This window comes from Crinia signifera, chromosome 2, assembly GCF_055691185.1.
Source record: "Crinia signifera chromosome 2, ASM5569118v1, whole genome shotgun sequence".
NCBI classification, from domain to species: domain Eukaryota; kingdom Metazoa; phylum Chordata; class Amphibia; order Anura; family Myobatrachidae; genus Crinia; species Crinia signifera.
This window is the reverse complement of record NC_139218.1, coordinates 226503036-226522159: the sequence shown is the minus strand read 5'-3', so window position 1 is coordinate 226522159 and position 19124 is coordinate 226503036. Positions and strand designations below refer to the sequence as shown.

General features: G+C 46.4%; 1 protein-coding gene across 1 annotated transcript in view; it reads left to right on the top strand.

Moving 5' to 3' along the window:
• Positions 1 to 8518: 8518 nt before the first annotated feature.
• The window catches only part of SSC4D (scavenger receptor cysteine rich family member with 4 domains), a 105989-nt gene continuing 95383 nt past the window's right edge, over positions 8519 to 19124 (top strand). The window contains exon 1 of the mRNA XM_083171161.1: positions 8519 to 8644. The gene's annotated coding sequence lies outside the window, so the exon portion shown is untranslated. The remainder of the gene's footprint in view (positions 8645 to 19124) is intronic.

Here is a 19124-nt window from a genome sequence, read left to right as displayed (position 1 = left end):
ATACAGAATTTTTGTATAGAATACAAGTTTCTGCAAAGTTAGAAGTTGTCTGTGTTTTGTTTGTGTACTGCGTTATGGTAAGGGGAATAGGTACATACTGTATACTCATGTGTGATATCATTTTTATGTGTGGTATAAAGTGAAGGGTAATGAATACATGTTGGGGTGTGTGTTTTTTGAGTAATGGGCTAGGTTACTGTGTGATGTGCACACAATTAGTGCATGAATGTATACAGTGGTAACAGTAGACACTGGTTTGGCAAACACATGTACACATAGGCACACATTTGAGTCCTATTCAGAAATTGTGTTTTGCAATGTTATAATAGATAAGTTGTCAAGTAGACACACGTACTGGGCCACATATGTATGGGAATATAGTATATGGAAGGGTACTTGTGTACTATCACGGCTCCAATCTCATCCCATCTCATTGCATACCATAAGGCTTAAGATGGTATGCAATGAGATGAGATGTGCTGCGATGGGACCCGATCTTATACAATTTAAAATTGTATACCATTGTATATGGCATACGATGAGATGAGATGAGATTTTAAATTGTATAAGCACACTAATGGGTGCTTTCAAGGTCAATTGGCCCCCCTATAAGATTTTTAATTGTATAAGCACCCTAATGGGTGCTTACAATGTTAAATGCACCCCCACGCCACCCCCACTATCAACGCCAACCCGAAGCGTGGCGAGCGCAGCGAGCCTGCGAGGGGCGGCGGTACGCGTCCTCCGACCTTTTCATACCCTTTTCATACCCTCCGACCTTTTCATACCCGAAGCGTGGCGAGCGGACGCGTAATTACAATTAGTATTACGGCTGCGCTCGCCACGCTTCGGGCTCGGTGGCTCGCTGGGCTCGCCACACTATATAAAATCAACTCCACGCCGACATGGATAGTGGGGGTATGAAAAGGTCGAAGGACGCGTACCGCCGCCCCTCGCGGGCTCGCTGCGCTCGCCACGCTTCGGGTTGGCGTTGATAGTGGGGGTGCATTTATCATTGTAAGCACCCATTAGGGTGCTTATACAATTAAAAATCTTATAGGGGGGCCAATTGACCTTGAAAGCACCCATTAGTGTGCTTATACAATTTAAAATCTCATCTCATCGTATGCCATTGTATGCCATATACAATGGTATACAATTTTAAATTGTATAAGATCCCATAAGATGGAAATCGTGGGAGCCGAGATAATACACAAGTACCTATGGAAGTGACATGCATTGCATGACGCAATATTTGAATACTGAAAAAATGACAATAAATAATTTATGATGTGTAATGTTTATGACAAATATTAGATGTAGATTAAATAATGGGTACACAACTGGGGCAGTTATAGAAATGGAAGGGGTGTTGATTAAGGTCATTGCAGTATGCAAAATTGCGGGACACATAAACGCAGGTATAGTTTGGAAACTGCCACATTCTAACAAATACATTGTAATGTTGTAAGGGTTCATGTAAAGTGCAATTTGGGTGTACAAGCATTTAATTGAAAGAAATAGAGACCATAGAGTTTGGCTAATTGTTTAATCGGTTTGAAGCATGAGTTCCAGGCGGATTTGTGCTGTGCTCTGAAAAAATCCAACAGAGGGCGTTCGGTCGGCTGTCCGGCCGCTTGGATGCTGAAAGACTGAGCAAACTTGGTGAGTTCCATCCGCACACGGTAGTGTTGAGGCAGAACGACGCCACTCCCTCTTATATGGTAGTCCGTCCGAACGGATGTGGTGGCCTTACAGCGTGTTGGTGTGCAATGCGTTCAGAACGATACGTCCGAATGCACATCCGAACGAGTGAACCGGAATAAGGCCCATTGTGCCAAAATCATTTGTGCAAACCAGTTTCAAAATTATGCTGCATTTATTGTTCTCTCGTGTCTCTTGCACCATCTTACTGCCAATAGTTTGGCTACCCAGCACAGGGCAAGGCTTCCCCGCATGCCGGGTTCCTCCCAGCGATATGATTGCAAAATCTTGCAAGCGCAACTCTTTTATGCAAGCATTGCACTATATAGCAAAGTGCTTGCATGTTGAGTAGTCCCCTGGCTGCGCACCCAAGTTGCAAAACCACCCGCTTGCAACCCTTAGACTGCATCTGCATTTTTCTTAATGCACATATGCGCTACCAGGTGCGCTCTTACCCAGATTAACAAAAATTGTCTAATATCAATTTTTTTTAATCTACGCTTCATGCTGAATTAGGCCCATTGGGGTCAATTCAGCACGTTATGCAAGAGAAAGATGACTCTCTTTGTGGGGGCACTGCTTAGTTAAAAAAAAATATTTAATTTTTTATTTATATTTAGATTATTTGTATTATTGATAGACTATACTCCTATGCACTATGTACCATAGCACTCTCCAATTTGAATCTAGACCTCTTGACCTGTCGACACAAAGTCATGTTGACCGTTTCACCTGTACATTCTAAATGTCGGTATTTTGACCTTGTCTGGATTTTAAACGTTGGGATTTTGTCCTTGTCCGGATTTTAAATGTCGGAATTTTGTTCTTGTCGGGATTTTGTCCTTGTCGGTATTATGACCCATTCGGGATTTTGACCGTCGGGATTTCATACCGAATCCGTCACCAGTACGTAATATGCCATATAGTAGTGCTCGGATGGTATTTGGATCCTGGTTAGAAGACACACACTGCATCCTGTTGGTCAGGATCCCCACATATTTTAGGTACGTATGTTAACCCTACCCTAATAACCCTCCCTACGAGAACTGTCCCCCCCTGAAGCCTAGTCTTATTTCTCCCCCCCCCCCCCCCCCCCCCCCCCCAAGATTAACTCAATAGTCCTAGATGTTGGATTAGTGGAGAGAGATGAACTGTTGTGACCAAAGGTTTCCGAAGATACCCGGAATAAAGACTTCAAAATGTCCTTCATAACAGGCTACAGCGCACAATATAAAATCATTGAGCATTCTTTCAAAAAAAATTGGGACATTTTAAAACACGACCCCATCTTGGGCGATCATCTACCTCCCCGTCCAAATTTCATCTACAGAAGGGCACCTAGTATCAAAAATAAGGTGGTTAGTAGTTCTCTCCCTATGGTGAAACGCCCAGGTAGAATACTCACCAAGGGATTCCATAGGTGTGGAATGTGCAAAGCATGCAGAGAGGTTGGAAGTAATGGAACCAGTAAAATTTCTGATATAACCATTAATGGAGTCAAATGTACATTTAATGATTTTATTACCTGCAATACTAGGAACATAGTATATGGCATCGAATGTTCTTGTCACAAATTTTATATTGGGCGAACTTCACGCCCTTTTAACCCCTTCCCGACATTGCCTTTTATGGTAATTTTTTTTTTTTTTCCTCCTTGCGTTCAAATAAGCGTAACTTTTTTAATTTTCCAGCTATATAGACACATGAGGGCTTTTTTTTTGCGGGACAAGTTGTACTTTTTAATGGTACCATTTACTATACCGTATAATATTCTGGGGAATCAGGAAATAATTCAATGTGGGGTAAAAAGAAAAAAAAAACGCAATTCCACAATTTTGCGCTGGTTACGGTTTTTATGGAGTTCATAGTTAGTTTAAAATGATGGGTTATCTTTATTCTATGGGTCGTTACGATTCCGGTGATACCAAACTTATATAGTTTTCGTTACATTTTACCACTAAAAAAAAAATAGAAAATGTTACGGTTTTTCGAATTTGCGTCGCGTCGCCATGTTCTGCGGCTTATAACTTTTTTATTTTTCCACCTACGGACCTGGGTGAGGGCTCATTTTTTGCGGGCTGAAGTGTACTTTTTAATTAATACCATTATGGGATATGGGCGACTTTCTGATCTCTTTTAGCTATTTTTTTTTGGGTAGGCGATGCGACCAAAAAACGTAGTTTTGGCGTTGGGGATTATTTTCCGTTTACGCCTTTAACCGTGCGGGATAACTAATATTATATTTTAATAGATCGGACTTTTAGGAACGCGGCGATACCAAATATGTTTATTTTTTTTATTTTTTATTTATTTTTATTTGGGAAATGGGGAAAGGGGGGTGATTTGAACTTTTAATATTTTTTTATTTTTTTTTTATTTTTAAACTTTATTTTTTTTTTTTTTTTACTTTTACTACAAGGCCCCCTAGTGTACTTGACCACTAGGGGGCGCGATCGCCTGTACTAGGTTCAGCCATAGAGCTCTATGGCTGAACGTAGTGATTTTATGCACTTCCTATTACATCCTGCCTCAGGCAGGATATGATAGGTATGCAGACACGGCCAGCACAGGGGTCTACATTAGACCCCTGGCTACCATGGCAACCGATCGGCACCCTCCGATCTCGCTGCGGGGGGCCCCGATCGGCGCCGGAGGGGGGCGCCCCCCCTCCGATCAGCTATTTAAGCACTGCGGTCGCTTTGCCCGCGGTGCTTAAAGGGTTAAACGGCCACGATCGGCGAACTCGCCGCTCGTGGCCGTGAGAGCAGGGACCTGGCTGTAATATACAGCCATTACCTGCTCTCTTTCAAGCCAGCTCACTCCGTGAGCTGGCTTGATTCCCCCGCAACCGACATATGACGTAAATGTACGTCATATGTCGGGAAGGGGTTAAAGTCCGACTTGGTGAACATCTTAATAATATTAAGAAAGGGTTAGAATCCCATTCCCTTTCCCAACATTTTAAAATGGTGCATAAATCCTCCACATCTGGCATCTTGAGATTTTTTGGTATTAAAATTGCTCAGACTGGCCCTAGGAACAAAAATATAGGGACGTGTCTTGCCAGAGAGGAGATGAGACAAATATACAAATTTGATACCCTTAAACCGAAAGGTCTTAACGCTGACTTTGAAGTAAAATGGTTTTTATAAATGGTTATCCAGATGTTTTTACCTCCGTTTTTACATGTCTTATGCTCCCTCATATTTTTATATCTTTCTACATATTTTATGTACCTGTCTCTTATCAACATTTTTATCAATGTTTTTAGAGATTTTTATAGTGTATTTACCTTGCTCTAATATATGTCATTTTCACTATTATAGTGATATTTACAAGGATTAAACCACACTCCAAACAGAATCAAGTGGGGTAATTCACTCGACTTCCAGAAATAATAAAAGTATATACAAAACAAGAGCGCTTCGTCTGACCGGAAATAAAGGTCACCATGGAGATGAATACAAACTCCCTGTAGAAACAAGAATCAAGTCTCTACAGCAGGAAGTGTGGCATGATGCGGCCGATTCCGGAAGTGGGGCAGGTCCGCGTTACGCCGCAACCGGAAGTTGACATCCGATTCCGGAAGTGGGGCACATCCATATACTCACGAGACCGCGAACGGAAGTCGACGGCCGATACCGGAAGTCTATGCCGGGATTACGGGCAGCCTCCTGTGATTGGTCTGTCTTCAAGTAGTTTCCCCTATAAATAGGGTGGACCTGGATATGCAGCCATACTCCTTGAAAAAGGACACATTGGTGTCCGAAACGCGTTGGAGCGGCTGCACTTGTGGACTGGGAGATTTGGAGAAGGAGTTATCTCTTCTTGGACTGACGCAGTGATTACCCGGGTTTTGACATCTGTCACCGCATATGCCCATTAAAAGAATTTTTACCAGGTTCTCCATCATCTCTGGTAAACTTTACCCCTTCTCCTCTCGCCTGGATTTGTTTTTATCATTTGATCTGTATGATTTATGTACTTAAATAAATAAGTGGTATTGCGCAATATTCTTCTCCCTTTCTTCCTATGTGGGATATCCACCGTGGGATGGAATCGGTGAGGATCTGAAGTGTGATACATGGTCCCTGGGTACTTAACCTTTGAAAAATCCTAAATTTGGAGAAGAGGATCGCTACTATATCCTAAGGGAGGTGTGGTAGATACATCTGTGAGAGCGCTGGTAGTGAAGACCAATCCCCGTCTGTATCTGTATGATACTTACCTCCATTATTCTCCCCCCCCCCCCCCTCAAGTGCCCAATACCACCTTCTAGTGCCTTACCCAAACCCTCCCTTCTTAGTGTCTAACCCTCCCCCTTCCCCTGCTTACCCCTTTCTCTATGCTGCCTAACCCTTCGTATGGTGCTTTAACCTAACCTTTCCCCCTGCAGCTTCACCTTAACCTTCCCTGGTTAACTTACTTTCCTGAACATTAAGTGGTCAGGAAAAGGTTAAACAAATCATAATAATTAAATACACAAACATTATAGAACCAGTACTGCACTTTCTAAGCTCACAATCTCTCAATTCATGGTAAGGCTCCTGTCTCTTCCACCTGGCAGCTGCTCTCCATTGTGATGTTTGAGGGCTCAGATCCACACATACAGTAAATGTGGTAGAAGAAGCTGGTACACTACACATGTGCAGCAGCTCTGCCCTGTCCCTTAAACTGCATGATGTGGTGATAGCTCTATTGATCATATTATATACCAGTGCTATTGTTGTCATATGTTAAGGAACTTGCCAAGAGGAGGGGGGTTTCCAGGCAACCATAAATCCCCATGCGTTTGCTATATGAACAGTTGATTTGAATAATGGTGGTAAACTAGTTCCATTCACAATCTGCTATACACCTAAGTATACAGTACCCACTTAACAGTAATTGGAAATGTAGCATAAGCTTTATATACAGTCTACCAATAACTGTGTCTCATGCTCACAGACTTTCACACAGCCAAGTAGCTAAATAAAGAAGTTATTTGCATCGTAGACACAGTGAAACACCAGAGATGGTCAACACACAGGATCTTTGTGTGAGTCAGAGCTGCGGATGCACTTAAGGTCCATACACACTGGGCGATTATGCCCAACGTGTATGGACAGCGATGATCACTATCATTGCTGGTGGGAAAGCCACTCAGTGCATACACATACGCTACGTCATCAGCGGGGGAGGACGGCTTTGCATAGTGCAGCGCTATGCAAAGCTGTCCTCGAAGCCACTCATCTGCTGGTAATACCAGCAGATGAGCGGCTTTCCCGGCGATGATGCATGAGCGCGCAGCAGTGCTCACCGCTTATCACCGGGGCATACACACTGGGCAGCTTTGAGCTAAAAGCCACCCAAACCTGCTGTTTTGAGTGGCTCTCAGCTCAAAGTCACCCAGTGTGTATGGGCTTCCACACAGACTAAGATGTGCACAACTATACAAAATTGATCACTGCAGTCTAGTGAGTAGATTTGTTGTCACCATGTTTTTACATACCTCCCAACTGTCCCAGGTTTTTGGGACGGTCCCGCTCCTGCCCGCAGCTGGCAGTGTCCCACGGCGCGCGGGGGGGGGGGGGGCAGTTGGGTGTCCCTCTAGCCTGAAGGGAATATAAGCTGAAAACGGGGGCGCTGAGCGAGTGTCCCTCATGCGATTTATTGCATGTAAAAATGACACATCAAGTACCAGATCGCATGTGAGCCTCCCGAGGAGCTGCCGGGGGGCTCCTAAGGGCAAATTGGACCCTATCCTTAGGACAAATCAGACCAGTGCCTTTAGTTTGTGTCACATGAAATTTAACTACAGCTTCGCTCATCTCTACATTTTAGTTTATCTTCTAAATATTTTTGTTTAAAGTAGGGAGTGCCATCTAGTGGCTGTTACCATTACTAATATCACATAAAATCCAATAAATCCAGAAGGATCATTACAGAATTTTTTTGTGCTTTTATATCTTTTTTTGTTCTGAAGTTCCCAGGGAAATTATGATACACTGGGGGACCAAAACTCATATAGACATTACATTTTATATATACAGGTTGAGTCTCCCTTATCGGTGTATTCCAAAAACCGAAATTTTCCGAAAACTGTGGTTTCTCAGAATATTTTTTGGTCCCCCCGCCTCTTTTTTCATATTTACCTCCTCGTCCTCCAGTGTCCACGGTGGCCATCAGAATTCTCTTCAGCGGCATCCCCGTCCCAAGGATGCATTGAGCGGGCGCACCGATGACATCACCCACGCACTTGCGCATTGCACCCTTGGGACCAGAGATGCCGCTGAAGAGGATTCCAAATGCCGCCGTGGACGCCAGGGGACACTTTGGACATCAGGGGACCATTGGAGCACCACCAGGGGACCAGGTAAGTTTGACATTTACAAAAAAAAAACCCTTATCCAAAATGCTCGTGGTCCCGAGCATTTTGGATAAGTGATACTCACCCTGTGTATATAGACATATATAAAAGCCCAAAGGTAGTACTCGCAGTGGTGTAACTAAAGTTACGCAGACCCTGCGGTAGCTTGGAGGACCCAGCGCCGAGGGATCTGCGGGGAGCGATGAGAATAAAAAGCGGCACTGCTGCACAGACAGATGATGAGTCAGGCATGTGGAGAAAGCGCCCGCATCCCTCCTTGTGGCTGAAGAGGGAGGGAGTGGAGAACACAACATGAGAGCCAGGGGCAATTTGCCTTTAAAGTCACCTGGAAGTTTCCAGGGAGGCTGACAGAATGTGAGGCCAAAAGTTGTAAGGCCCGCCCACAGCTGTGCCGCGCGTCACTAACCAGATTTGAAATGACGGCAGCAATAAGCGGACCAGTGAAAGGGGCTCTAATCTGAGATGCTGTCTGGGTGCCCATGTCCCTGACTCCTGACTCTATGCTCCTTCAGACTCGACCAGTTGCACACCTCTCTGACCCTGACAACTGCCACACTGTGACCACACGAGGTATTTAACATACTCAGTGGCTAACCCATGTCCCTGCTCCACAGGCGGCCAGCCCATATCTCAGAAGGGATGGGGGAGGGGACCACAGCGGCATCAGGTCGCCAGATGAAGACAAGTCAAGATGATCAGCGTTAGCAATGTTTCCCGGACCCAGTGCCTCCCGTCAGCCCCGCTGACTGGTCCCGTACGGTTTTTCCAGGTCACTGATTTATTGATGGATATGTAATAAGGGAGATTTGGGTGTGCACTGATAGGGATGGGTGCAGTGATGAGGGGCTACAGTCCTGCAAAGGCATTGTTGAGAGGGGACATTGGCAGGCTATGGTTGGCTATATTGCACTGACACAGCAGTGGGGAGGGGGTGATTAAATAGTCGTCTGGCTGTTCCACAGAGGCATCCCTGTGACTGTGCAGGGGGGACATACAGTAGAAGGGAGGGTGCAGTCTAACTAACCCCCAATACCACAGTCAAACCATCACTTCCCCTGCCGCAGCCTAGCCGTCACCTCCCCTGCCGCAGCCTAGCCATCACCTCACCTGCCACAGCCTAGCCACCATCTTGCCTGGCCTCTAGTGAAAGAAGGACTTATCAATGTAGCTGCACTACAGACTGCCTGTGCGTTAACAGAGCATGTGCAGCACCAGCACTGCACACCCAGGGACTGCCTATATTATGCAGTGGCACACACTCAGCCAGTGTTTTAGGGTGGCATGAGGGTGACTGGTGAGGATGCGTGATGCTGCCCCTCCTCTCGTGCTGCACAGCTACTGGCTGCAGTTGCTGCTGGGACAGGTTTATTTACAGGCAGTGTGACATATAGTGTAAGGGGCATTACAATACGCAACGTATAGTGTAGGTGGCATTATGGTGTGTGGCGTAATGTGTGGAGCATTATGGGGATGGGCACCTGAAATTAATTTGGTTTGGGGAAGCAAAATTATGGTTACACCACTGAGTACTCGTACCACGTACTTCCTCTCTCATGGGCACAAAACCACATGGTGTGAATGTATAACTACCACTGGCAATACAGCAGCCCCTCCCCTCATCAGGTAACCAGGACCACACACTGCAGTGGGAATCCATGGACGCTGCAGCACGGCAGGACCTTTCCACACCGGTATTGGAGCCATGCTGGCCGCAAACTGAACTGACCGGCCAGCATGACTCCATACCGGTGGGAAAAGGTTCCAGCATGTCCTCCAGCTGTGGCTTTACACTGCTGGCTGTTGGAGCCTGGTGCTGGTTTCTTAAATATGAGGGCACCCTTGTAAGTTTTTTCCTCTATTACTAAAAAATCGCCAGTGATGTCTGGCTTGTTCTAAAAAATCTCACATATTATTTTCGGCTGAAAATCGCACATATGCCGTGTGATCTGGTGCAATTTTTTTATGTTACTAAAAAGATTGTGTAAAAGTGACCCTTGTAATAGAGCAATGTGATGTCGTACCTGGGTTCCTGGTACACATCACTAGCACAGACAGTGCACATCAAACATCAACTCCAATACGGATGGACACAGATTACATACACAAATGAGATACAGGCAATGCTTTTCAATTATTACTGTAAATCCTGGATAATAATGACATCCCACTTCAACAGACACAGAATAATGATTATATAGCAACAACAGACTGGCGTAATATATCAATTGTCCACAAGATGGTGTTTTACATCATGCAGGAAATAAAAGTCCTGTAGTCCCAAAATTCCTCCACCCCGTGATGTCAGTACCTCTCACAGGGCCTTATTTTGGTTCATTCTTTCTGACAAAATCCTTCTTAGATGGGCAAAACCATGTGCACTGCAGGTGGGGCAGATGTAACATGTGCAGAGAGAATTAGATTTGGGTGGGGTTTTACTTCAAAGTGAGATCTATATTGCAGTGTAAAAATAAAGCAGTCAGTATTTTTCCTGCACAGAAACAAAATTACTCACCCAAATCTAATTCTCTCTGCACATGTTACATCTGCCCCCCCCTGCAGTGCACATGGTTTTGTCCATCTAAGAAGGATTTTGTCAGAAAGAATGAACCAAAATAAGGCCCACAGTGTTTTTGCAGCAATCAGGGGGCTCCAATTAGGGGGTACGCACTCTGCACTAAGGGCAAGTCGTTCCATCCACTGGGGTCCCTCGTGATTGAGCAATGGCATGAACCAAGGTCAGTTATCTAGGCTCACTTTACCAGAGTGCTGGCAAATGCGAGAGTGCCTTGCTCCGTAATAGGGTTGTCCCTAATGCAAGGGGCAGGGTATTGCCGGAAAGAGTCACTGCTCACTCTGCGTAAGGAGGCCCTTGGCCCTTATAGTGTTCTCCGTTTACTTACCAGTGGGAATAATGGGGTTACCCTATGGGACCAGAGACCCCTCTGCTGTGTCTTTAGAATAAAGTTCCCTTCCTATGGAAACAATGGGAAGGTGATGTGTGGGGTGTCCCTGCTTGGAAATGTAAGGGTACAGGTGGCTGCTTTGGAGTCAACCTTTGTTGGGGCGGCAGGGATGTAGGCCAGCCAGAGGAAATATGAAGCATCCCTGTACCTGAGGGTGGGCTCCTGCCAGTCAGGGATCCAGTCACGCTGCTCTCCTATCCTTCTGTGGCACAACCGCTCACTCTGCCTCTCCAGAGGCTACCACACCTCCTTGCTCTTGTGTGACGACAGGTATGCAGATCTCCAGCCCCTCTGGCACACACCACTCTGTCCCTCCTCTGCAGCCTTGCTCCCAGCTGCTGCTTCTCTCCTGCCCCCAGCCACACGCTGCTCACTGGGCTAGTCCTCAACCACCTCTGTTTACCGCGCCTCTCACCTTCCCGTTTTGCGCCGTCCAATCCCTGTTAGGCTATGCTTCCCATGCTCCAAGGCGAGGTAAGGACACCAATTGGGTCCTAGCACCCCGCTGCTCTCATTAACCCTTGCAGCCGCAGGCAAGTGCAGGGTCTTTTTACTCAGCGTTGGCTGCAATTACAGGGTCAGGCCCAACACAAAGGGGTGCCACCAGAGTGGGGCACCACAAATCCCCCTGCTGCAATTATGCGTGTCCCAGCGCATACTAAAAGGACTCCAAGTCCTGAGCAAAAGTCTCTGGAATATCACATAAGTTTGACAGACTTCAAACACTTAACGGTAATAAAATGAAGCATGAACAAATATATGCATTTTTACATTTTACTGTTACCTAAGTAGCTAAAGTGTGCTCACTAGGGCATCCATCTCTCTGCCACAGGATTCCCATCCCTCTGCGGTACAGGTGCTTCAACGATGTACATGAATGGTACCCACTATCACGGATTGCAATTTGCACTACGCACGTGGTGCGCCTTTATTACGTCTGATTGTCAGGTCCCCCAGCCGCCGCCGGTTCTGCAGAGCATTGCGCCGCGTGCATTACTCACCTGCACGGGCGCTGTACTCCTGGCGGTGCTACACCCGTCACTCAGCGCTTCCCCGACTTGGTGTCACTGGCAGGGACGGGGGTATGTCCTCTGGGGGTCCGGCTGTTCCCGCGGTCAGCTCCTGGGACGGGCGCCGCCATCTTGCTTGTGGCATTAGGCAGAAGGGGGCAGGGTCTGATATAACCTCTGATTGGAGGTTGGGCCTGTGACATCACTGCCTTGAGAAATAAAAGGCTTGGCCGCCTATTCTCCAATGCTGCTGCTACTTCTGCTTTCTGCTCAGTGTCCTGCTGACAGCCAGTGAGAGTGTACACAGCTCCAGGTCTCTCTGAGTCCTGTTCGCAATCAGAAGCATCTCGTTATCCTTCAAGTGCCTCCTGAGTTCAGTTTACCTTCCAAGTGTCTCCTGAGTTCCGTTAACCCTTCAACTGCCTCCTGAGTTCTGTTTACCTTCCAAGTGTCTCCTGAGTTCCGTTAACCCTTCAAGTGCCTCCTGAGTTCTGTTAACCCTCCGAGTGCCTTCTGAGTTCAGTTCACGTTTCAAGTGTCTCCTAAGTTCTATTATTATTTCAAGCGTCTCCTGAGTACAGCTATATCCATCTGTTCCAGCAAGTGTCCCAAATCTCTTTGGAGGCTCCTGATTGGAGGGCCGCGACCTGCTGGGTAGACGCAGCTAAGTCCAAATCCCCTTGCGGGGGTCCCTGGTGAAAACCGCCACTCAGTTAGACTCCGCGCCTCTGATTAGGAGTATAGCCAAACTCCTTGGAGACTCCTATGAGACGCCAGTATATTCGACCAGCAGTTCTTTCTCCACCATTGGCATCCGTGTCAGAATCCACACCCCCAGTGGATCCACAACAATCCGTCGTGACACTGATGGATCTCTGTATAACCTGCTATAAAGGAAAATTCTTCTCCTGTTATGGTCGTGTACTCGCTGTACAGGCTTCACTTCAGTGGAAAGGGTCTCAGCATTCCTAGCTGCCTTTGTGCTTTCCCTAGTGGCCTTAGTTTCGGGTGATGTGGGCCACGACTTCAGGGCACATTTTCCAGTCGGTCGCATTGGCATCTGTTTGCCCGAGATTTTTTTTGCACAGTAATTCTCGTCCTGCATTCTGGCAATGCACTCCCGCTTTGGTTCAGGGGAAAGCTGAGGCCTAGTTACTTCTTGCAGGCTCTGGTGTACTGCCTCACTCTTCACAACTGTTTTCTCACTCTCTCCCAGCAGTTTGCGTTGCTTCTGGATGTCAGGTTCTGGTGGTCGGGGCATCTGGTCAGGTTGAGGAGGATCGGTGGTAGGCCTACCAATCTCCACGTTAATTTCTTTGGGCTCCTCTCTGCTTCTGCTATGCTGGTAATCTTGCTGGTTGTACGGTGGAGGCTCTCTATACCATAGTCAGTGCTCTGGGGCATGTCTGTTGCCTTGTTCCATTCGGACCAGTCACATTGACAACCTTGATGCCTTTCTTTCCGTTTGCAAGCTCAAACTCCACAACTTTTCAAACTCCGGAAACCGTTCTCAGGGTTGGTGTTCTGAATGGCGGTATAGTGTACATATACACTTCATCTGGTATCTGTGCTTTTGATTAAGCCATACCCACGTGGCACACTGAACCACACGACATGACCTAAGATCCTTCTTGGGCAGATTTGTGATTTATCCATGACATTTTGTACACCAGACACTCTCATTGTGCTCTGAAGTACTGCAGGTGGACCTGCATTTCTGGATCGTCCTTCCCAGGTTGGTTCTCATCTTACCGGCCTTCCTGCTTTGCACCATCCAATCCTTGTCAGGCTAGGCTTCCTGTGCTCCAAGGCAAGGTAAAGGCACCAACTGGGTCCTAGCAACCCACTGCTCTCATTAACCCCCGCAGTCCCGGGCAGGTGCAGGGTCTTTTAGACAACATTGGCTTCAATTACAGGGCCAGCCCCAACACAAAGGGGTGCCACCGGACTGGGGCACCACAATCGCACCCTATTACATTTCACCCATAGTCTTAGTAAGCCAGCGTTTTGTATGTCAAAATAAAAGGGACCTGAGTCTACTAAAGATGCATTGTCACTCTGGATTTGCCTCAAACTGCCTGGAATTCCCAGAAAGACAATATACGCCACACACACTAAATAATGTTACAAACGATATAGTTTAGTGGCAGTCATGCTGTTTTTGGTCAATATAAGGCATGTTTCAGACTTCATTGTTGGGATCGTCGGAGCCCAGCGATCATATAGCTGTTAGGAACAGAGAGATCTCGCCTACCCTAACTCCGTTGTCACCCCTTGGAGTTGGTGGATGCGTGCTAAGCTAACCTTCACCAATAATAGCCGCGTTCGTGGGAGCCCGTTAGTCAGGCTCCCACCCCGATGCCACCTGGTCTTACTAGTGACAACGCAGCCGCCAAGGCCAGAGGTAAACAAGGGGAAATCTACCTAACAAACAAGGAGGCGAGAACCACCCTGCCCCACGGAGGGGGGTGCCAGTGGATAGCAGTCTAAGCTGGAACCCGCTGTGCTAATGCTGTTGGCAACGGGTAAGACAATGTACCGTGGCCAAGCTGACCGGTATCACAATACACGAGGTGTACCCAAATGCTTAGCAGGTGTAACAATACACAGTATGCTGACACAATAAGAACTGCTGACGGGTGTAACAATACACAATATGCTGACACAATAAGAACTGCTGACGGGTGTAACAATACACAATATGCTGACACAATAAGAACTGCTGACGGGTGTAACAATACACAATATGCTGACACAATAAGAACTGCTGACGGGTGTAACAATACACAATATGCTGACAAAATAAGAACTGCTGACGGGTGTAACAATACACAATATGGTGATACAATAAATAAATGACAAGTAGGGAGACAAGGAGTGGGAATCTCCCAACTTATCTGAAAACCAAGAGATCAGCAGGCAGACACAGGCAAGGATCCTGGAGGCAGCCAGGAACAGGTACTGGAAACGGGAGCCAAGCGTAGAACAGGAGCCTGGAACCGGAAACACTCTGGACGCCAAATCAAGAGCTATAGCCGGCGTCTGAGTTCCCCGGCAATCCAGTTTAAATAGCGCGCCACGCACTACCCTGACGCTGCGTGCGGCGTCATGCACACCCCTTCCTCCCTGCGGCCGCCAGGCGTCCCCCGTCGTCTTGGCAACCGCTGCGGCAGGGGAGGAAGGGGTTGTACGCCGGCAGCCTGATGCCCGTCATCGTCCGCCGGAAGCTCCCGGCTGATGACGCGACGGCGTCGAGGTAACCCGGCAACCGCCGGGAGAACTTTAGAGGAGACTGCCGGGCGAGCGGAGGCGCTGCCCGTGCAGCTCCTAACAATAGCCGCCTCCCCGTCTGTGTGTAATCTGCAATCTGCCAGCTTCAAATGCAATCGCAGCCATGTGAAGAGGGAGAAATTAATTAGGAATCACTGACCATCAAATGAATTTCCCCCCACCCCCATGTGCAGCGTCATGTAAGCTAAGACTTACTCGGCACTGCGATGGCTGTGGGGAGATTGGGACCTCTGATGATGTCATCATCCCTCCCTCTGAACCGCCGGAAGCTGTATGACATGCGGCACTGACGATATCGTTAGCGATAGTGGCAGGAATGCAAAAATGAATTACACATGAGTAGACACTGAATGATATCGTTAATGATGTTGTTTAATGTCATCACCAGGACCTCTGTTGAACACAAGGTCAGATTGGACTGCATATTCTGATGATGATCGATGAAATAGACATTGGTGACATTACCCAAATATTGTTTCCCACCACCTGTGATATAGACCCTGCCTGGGGTATTGTATGGACATATTTGGCCCAGTATTTGCAAAAATACTGTAGTACAGATGGAGCGTCTCTCATTCTTGCCACCAGCGCGCCATCGCAGAGGTTTTGGCTCCCATCCACCAAGGGGCGTGGATGCTCACCATGCAATACAAGTCTCCACCTCTGGGTGGCTAATGCTCCACCAATCTAGCGGTGGATTGATATACTGTACCGATGGAATGGTATCAACATTTGCCGAGTGGAACGAGCTTCCACAGTATACTACAGTATGAGAAAAAACACAAGATTGGAGCAGCGCTATAACAAATTTACGAGTGCATGTATCAATTTAAAAGATATAACAATTTAATAACGATTAGACATACATATACAACACAATATCTAAAATCTAGAATAAGAATTGGACCTATTATGGGTGTGGGGGACCTGTGGAGTGTCAATAGTCACCAAATGGGGGATTGATATAACCTGCGTGGATCGAGATGGACGTCCGAGTGCACTGTGAGTCCGTTAGATGGTAGTCCTGAATGTCCTTGTGGTCTCCTGGTTCCAAACCCGTTGGCAAAAGATGTTATGTAGCCAGCCCGGGGGGACCTATAAACGGAAGTCCAATTGGTCAGGTTTATAAACGGTAGAAGTGCCTCTGGTGCTGGATTTGAAGGACACGATCCAATGTTGAGCAGGTGGTCAACCTCTTCTCCAAATGGTGGTGGGTGTTATAACTCCAAAACAGGTCTACACCAACGCGTTTCGCTGTGTTGACTCACAGCTTTATCAAGACACCTTGAAACGCCATGGGTAGGCTGAATGAGAGGCGCTACATCTGTAAGTCATTTTTAAAAATTCCTCTCAGATGTAGCAGTACACACACTTCTAGGTGCCACATTCACAATCTCTTTTCGCAATCTCTCCATATATGGTACTAGGCACGCACTTTGGGTGGAGCATTGACACGCCCCTTCAGTTGGGCACTTTGCAAAATTCTACTACCAACTATAATCTCCCTGGAACTAGTTTTCAAAAGTAGGCAAGTATGGTCCATGATTGTGTAGATGCTTAAACTAAGTATTATCCCAGTTAGGCTAAATATTGCATCTGTATATGGGTGTCATTTTTTTTGCATTAGCAAACTATTTTGCAGTCTTATTCAGAAGCCAAAATAGCTTAAATGTATTCCATTCATTGTATGTTCTGTTGCTGTGTAACACGGATGGTTAACAGACTTTTTGAAATCACTTTGCACCTGAAAACTCTGATCAGGCTATGCTTTTCATCAGAGCGTCCTTGAACTGCTCTTTCTCACCTTGTTACCTTTAGCTGACCAGGGCAGCATCCACAGCACATTCCTACCATAACCAGATTAGTAGACAGAGACAATGGGTGTTTTGTTCAGAAATAGGAAAACTACACTTAAGACACTTCTGACTGCATTTCTCATTGAACGAACTGTTGTACTGTATGTAAAAATAGTGCCTTGTTTAGTCATATTCATACTTTGCATACTTTGGAATGCTTCACTTTTGGCATTTTTTTTTTTAAATATATATTTTGTGTTGGGTGTTACAATAAGAATACCATATATTTTTATAGTTTCACTGCTAGATTTTTTTTAAGCGATACCTATGTTATTTTATTTTTAGGTCTACAGTCTTCCCATTTAGCTTTCTTTGATTGATTTAACAATACTTTTACCGCGCTACTTAGAATTTACTCTTCCTATTTCAAGCTATATGTTGTTTTAAGGGACATTATATACCATGCAAGAAATGTACACCAACCCAAACCAGGCTGCATACAGTATGTATATATAATATACAGGGGCATGCACAGTGAACAGTTGTTTAGGGCCCAGGGCCAGCTCTACCACTAGGCAGCTGCATAGGGTGCCGGGATCTGTGGGGGTGCCACCAATCTGCCTATCAAAAAATCAAGGATGTCTGTGATGATCCTTGTTGTACTTAATGCAGGTGGTTGCTGTGGAACTTCTCAGACCTCACCTCTATTCTTTCTCTTGAGGCATGCTTCCCTACTGTGCTGCCCTCTCTTCCTTATACTCTGTTGTGGGTTGCAAAGGGGAGGGTGCTGGGGGTCCTCCAGGGAAAGCAGGGGACTTGCCCACCTTCCTGGGAGCCTGGGAGGATCACTCAATTGTGAAGAGGCTCCCTGATATTCCAGAATGTTAGGCAAGTATGCATTAAGCGGTTGGAAAATGGTTATTGGTGGCAGTATGGGGGGGCGGGGGGGGGGGGCGCGGCAGTAGTTTAAGGTTTGGCTAGGGTGCTGAGAAGCCTTACACTGGCCCTGTTAGGGCCTAGGCACAAACAGCTGCCCACGGACACAATATTGCAGTCTGCGCCTCAAGAACTTGTGCATTGACCCCAGTGCATCGTTTTGCCAAGGGGCTACGAAGATGTTAAGACTGATAAAAATCCCAGTGTCTGCGCTTTTGTCTGTATAGAGTGCAATATGGCTGAGTCACCGTTCCACACAATTTTTAATAAATGATTATTTAATGATTTGTAAAAAAATCTAATTTATAAAACAGTACTCTTTGAAAAAGCTCAGATTGGAGCGAAACTAGTTAGAGGATCCTGGCACCCGTGGAGAGGAGTTAGTTTTTCCTGTGAAGTCCACCATTGTTGTCCCATACGCTTGTACTCACTGCCAATTCCGCCAGAGACATCAATTACACAGGCGGCCACTACACGGACACTGAGTTCCAGCTGAGTTCCAAAATTCTTCTGGTCACGACCATTTTGATTACGGACTACTCAACCTGTATTGTGCAGGTGAGAAAATCTTGCTGCTTCACAGCATTCGCATCTTATTGCATAAATCCTATAATCTTCTATATCTAAAAGCTTCATCTACAACACCTGAGAGCAGGGTTTCCTACCTGACCCTCTGCATGAGGGAGCATATGCTCTGTTCCTGGGCTTCCCTGGTAATGTGATTGCCATCACCTTTTAAAATGGCTTATATCCAAATGTAGATGAGCCACAAAGCAGTCAGTAAGAGATACTATACTTGGTAATGTGCTGGTAAATGGTGCAGATGATTCAATGTAAATGTACAGTATCTGTCTCTCATTCCTTTTTTCCCTAAAAATGTAACAGTGTAATGTGGGCTAGGTGAAATGAGGGAGACTGGTAGACTAATGAGGGAGAGAGGGAGATTGCTGCTATTTCAGGGAGTCTCCTGCAGAATGCAGGAGGGTAGGCAGCTATGATTTACATCAGTCTCTGCCCCAGTGGAGCTTACAATCTATATAACCTGGAATTTGAA